Source organism: Vombatus ursinus, unplaced genomic scaffold, assembly GCF_900497805.2.
Source record: "Vombatus ursinus unplaced genomic scaffold, bare-nosed wombat genome assembly UNPS02014797.1, whole genome shotgun sequence".
In the NCBI taxonomy this organism is placed as follows: domain Eukaryota; kingdom Metazoa; phylum Chordata; class Mammalia; order Diprotodontia; family Vombatidae; genus Vombatus; species Vombatus ursinus.
The window spans coordinates 7,626,086-7,631,593 of NW_020954575.1; positions in this window are offsets into that span (position 1 = coordinate 7,626,086).

The window sequence follows — 5,508 nt, forward strand, 5'->3', positions numbered from 1 at the left end:
CAATGAATATGCAGAATTAAAACTATAGGCTGGGGGCAGCTAGGTGGCGCAGTGGATAGATTGAAGTCAGGAGGATCTGATTTCAAATCCAGCCTCAGACACTTGACACTTACTAGTTGTGTGACCCTGGGCAAGTCACTTAACCCTGATTGCCTCACCAAAAAGAAAACAAACAAACCCAAAAAACAAAAACAAAATATGCCAATGGACTGATCAGTATTTCCCAGCTCATATCTATGTGAAAAATCATTTTCAAAGATCAAATAATATCATTACAAATCACCATTGACAGATAAACATTTGTAATAAATTTTGATCATAGAGAACACTAATTTTGGGCCCCAATTAAGTGAAATTTTATCCCCCGAAAAAGAATTCCATTCTTATTAGTAGGCCTGCATTACAAAAAATTATACTCTATTATCATTATTATTATAGTATTTTGAATTTCATCAATAAAAATTTTTGGAAATTTGTTTTCTCTCTTATGTCAGTACCTACATAATATCTTCAGTTTTGCCTCTTGGCCTGCAAAGGCTAAAATATTTGCTATCTAACCCCTTACAGAAAAAGTTTGCTGACCCTGTCCCAGCAAAGTTCTAAGACTCTTAAATTGCAGGACAATTGCCTATCTGTATTATTAGGAGAAATTTCCTCACCAGGAGTTTCCTACACCGGTAAAACCCCAGATAGGGGTGAAAAAGAATCAGTGTCTTACTTCTTTTAAAATTTTCCTTAGGTACTTAATATATGCTCTCAATTTATGCTTACTAACTAATTAGCCTTTATTTTTATAAGAGTATTATCAATACAAACCACATCCTTTACCCCATCTTGGGAGAGCAAAGCCAGAACAACTTCTGGCAAAAGGCCCCAACCAAGAGAGATGTGTTGCATTTAATTTCTAGAATATATATGTTTTGGGACAGCTAGATGGCACAGTAGATAGAATGCTTAGTGTGGAGTCAGAAAGACTCATCTTCTTGAGTTCAATCTTGCCTCAGAAACTTACTAGCTGTGTGACCCTGGACAAGTCAGTTAATCCTGTTTGCCTCAGTTTCCTCCTTTATCAAATGAGCTGGAGAAGGAAATAGCAAACCACTCCAGTATCTTTGCCAAGAAAACCCCAAATAGGGTCATGAAGAGTTGGACAGGACTGAAAAAAGACTGGAAAAAATACATAATTTATTAGCAGTCTCTTTCTGTCCTCCTTCCCACCCTTACCCCTTGCCCCCAGACTGGGAGAAATGAGGAAAAAAGGATAAGAATCACAAAAAGGACAGGACTTACACAAATGGAGATAAATCACTTTAGCTTCAAGACACAAGGTAGGTAGGTAGCATCTTCCTACCATCCATTTCAACAACTATTCTGCTGTTCTAAACTCTCCATGAAGAAGGAGCTTAGTTAGGAGACCTGAGCTAGAGTCCTATCCCTGCCACTTATAACTGTGTGTGACCTTGAGTAAGACACTCACACTCCCTGGGCTTCAGTTAAAAATATTAGTAACCTTGGAGATGGTACTTTTAATACATTGGTGGAGTTGGAAGACAGATTGAAACGCCAAGGTTTCCAAACTTAATATAATGACACCTTCCTCTTCTACCCCATGTTGTTTTGTCTCATACTTTATTCAAATAAAATTCAGAATTTATTAACACTTTTGTAACACATAAACAATTTTAATACAACGATAAAAGTTGCATACATATAATGCCTGGGGGCACCCACCTACTTGCAGGTTGGGTATCCCAGTGGACAGCTTAGCTGAGGTTCATGGTTCTATGTGAATTTGAAGATCTTACATTGATTTATTTAGAATATTCCATTAAAAAAATCCACTGAACATTTTAGTTTCAGGGAGGAAATTTTCATTATAAAATGAATTTGCTTCATCTTTATTATTATCATGGAGAAAAATGGCAATTCTTCTAGTTCAAACACTCCTCCAAGTCCTTTGGCATGAGAAAACCTGTGTGTTTCACAATAATATAATTGGGGTATCCCTCTGGGACACCCTGCCATCCACATTTAAACAAGTAGGTTGAGTCCTCAAGGACTCTGTAGGTCCACACTCCTAATACTATAGTTCACAAGTTCCCACCATACATTTACCTTAACCTGTAGTCTCAGCTAAAATCCCACCTTCTGCAAGAAAACTTCCTCCCTCTTAATGCTAGTGCCTTTCCTCTAAGATTGACCCCCATTTATACTGTATGTTTTATACATACATAGCAGTTTGCATGTTGTCTTCCCCAATAGATTGTAAACTCCTCGAGTATGGACTGTTTTTACCTTGATATCTCCACTGCTTAGCACAGTGCCTAGCACATAGAGGTGCTTAACACAGAAGGACCAGATGCATCAATTAACATGAAAATTTTGTTATAATTTTGCTTTGAATTTTTATGCTATCCCCATTTTTTTTTGCCTTATGGATAAAAAAAATGTGCTGCATCAATTAACTCAGCTTGGTCCTTCAAGGGGGAAACCACTGATGGTTGATGTCCTCCAATTCCTTCCACTAACCTGGTTTTCCCAGGCTCTGGTAGAGTCTGATTCACTAATCAACAACCACTCCCTCCAGCTTTGGGCTAAGCTAATATTTTGGTCTAGGGTACTATGATGTATTTCTAGAAGAAAATAGGGCACAAACCATAAGACTAGCAAGATTGTCATTTTTGGGGATTGCCGTCTCTTGAGTAAAATCCTCTCTCTTGGCAGCTAACTCTTGATTTATCTCCCTGACACACTTAGCTAGACTTTGCTGGACTCCCTTCTGCCCTGGAACTGGCATATGTTTCTGTTTCAAGTTGCCATTACTGTGGGGAGGGGATATACCATTCCTCCCCAACTACAGCCATTTTATAATAGGAGCAAAGGGAAAGGTAGAGCCCCCTCTGAAGCTGAGCTCTTCCTCCATAGTTGTGTTCTTCTTGACTGACATACCTGGCTAGCTTACTCTATAAATAGTCTCAAAGGTCAAGGACAATCTTTTCAGTCCATTCCTAGATTTTGCAGTAAGTATCAATTGCCTTCATTCAATGACTCATGCTCTATCTAGGTCTAATTGAGCAACTTCCTATATCCTAAAGGAGTAACCCTTATACCTAGGGCTACTCCTAGAGATGTCCTATGCTCTGATCCCCTGTAGTCATGCAATTTTGCAAAGGGGTTTCCTTTTAATGGGGTTTAAAATTAATTACTCTTTCAACAAATTGAATAATTATTTTGGTCATTGTTTCTTAGTCCCACCTCAAAAGGGATCTCCCCCAAAATTTAGCTGAGAGATGAGGGTGTGCAGAAGCAAGAAGCATTAGGGGATTCCATCTAGGACTTCAAGTTTTGACTCAACCCCACATTACTCTCTCATCCCCCCCTCCATTTCCTTATTTATTTTTTATGGAATGGATATACCATAGAGGCAGTGGAGCTTTGTGGCTAGAAGATCAGCCTCCACACCAAGGAAGATCTGGGTTCAAGTCCTAGCTCTGACATATATTAGCTATGACACACTTCATCTCTTAGTGTTCTAGGTGACACTTCTTCCCCTGTTTCTCTGTATCCCCAGGGTATAGCAGGTATTTAATAAATACTTGTTGACTTGACACTATAAATCGTACAGAATGGGCTGCCTTACAATGGTAGAGGGAGTTTCCTCACCAAGTAACTCTCTATGTCAGCAATCCATTCCTCCAAATATAGACAACAGGATCATGAATCCAGAACTGGAATGGACCTAGCCTAATCCTTTATTTTAGAGATTTATTTAGATATTTTGTAAGATTATTTTAGAGATATTTAGGAAACTGAGGCTCAGATTAGCCACTTCACAGTATCAGAGAGGGTTGGAGGAGATCTGAGATCACATACCCCTGAAGCCCAAGCTAGTGTTCTCTCCACTGTAACATAGCTAGCTGCCTCCTATTCCATCAGGGCAGGGAAGATGTCCTTTCTTGGATAGATTTCTGCATCCATATGCCCAGGAAAGGACGTAAGAAAAGGATGAAAAATGACTTGAAGCAAAGATCCCCTTTCCCAGTTTAAATGGACTACCTAGAAACAAAACCAGCCAGTACTAGATGCAAGGGAGAAGTCTGAATTACACGGTGAAGAGTTCTGGGTCTGGAGTTAGATCTAGACTTTCAATCCTGACTTTGCCACACACAACCTGTATGCCCTTGAACGAATGGCTTCACCCCTTTGGTACCAAGATTCCTCTTGGTAAAATGAGGAAACTGGATGAGATGGTTTATTCTAAGTACACCTCCAGCTCTAAATCACAGAAGTAACCTGAGTAACTAGGGAGGAGGTTTGGGATGACGAAAGAGAGCAAGACTAGGAAAGGCTCTGCTGGCCCAGGGTGAAAAACACTGTCAAGGATTGGTTGGGGTGTCCAGACTCCACTTTGTTGGTTTTTTGGTTTTTTTTGGTCAGGCAATGGGGTTAAGTGACTTGCCCAGGGTCACACAGCTAGTAAGTGTTATGTGTCTGAGGCCCGGTTTGAACTCAGGTCCTCCTGAATCCAAGGCCGGTATTCCATCCACTGCACCATCTAGCTGCCCCTTCCACTCATGATTAAGGTATTGATGGAGGCTAGGAGGGAGAGGAGGTGGGAGTAGGAAGTAACCTTTTTCAATCCTTGAAGGGAATGGTCCAAGAAGGAACTGAGTAATGACTATTCTGGAAAGTTAACCCCAAACTGTGTTTTAACATATTGTGATCTTCTCTTTGTTCAAGATTCCTGTAAATTCTACCTTATGTCATCTTGTGGTAGAGTGACGTGTCAGAGGCTGTACTACTTTGGACAACTCTCTCTCTCTCTCCAAGCTACAAAGGCTTAAAGTCCTTCATAACTTGACTCCCTCCTGCTTCTCCAGTCTCCTGACATTTACTCTGCTCTGCACACTATTCAATCTAGCCTCCCGGACGCCCCTTGCAGGAGACGGTCCTTCTTTGGACTCTGCATTTTCACTGGCTCTCCTTCCATGCCTGGAATGCTTTCTCTTCTCATTCTATCCTCTTGCCTTCCTCAAATTCATGTCCTACCTTCTACAAGAAGCCTTTACAAATCCCCCTTAATATTAGCGCTTTCTCTTTGTGATTGTGATATGTATTTAGTATACATACTATATGTATGTATATGTATATGTATATAGTATACATACTATATATATACATACTATATAGATACATATACACACACACACATATATAGTTTGCATTAGAATGTTCGCTATTCAAGGACAGGGATTATGGGTTTTTGTTTTTATTTTTATTTTTGCCTTTCTGTGTACCCCTAGTGTTTAGTACATCGCCTGACCCATAGTAGGTAATTAATAAATGTTTGTTTACTTCTCTACAGAATGTTAAATGAAATATCGCTCTTTCTGGCCTACTTGTGTATAAAAGGCTCACTATTGATATTTTCCTTTAACAACCCCCAGGGCCATCTCCGCCCTGCCACTCCCCCCATCACGTGATTTCCCGTAACTCTTGGGTTCCCCT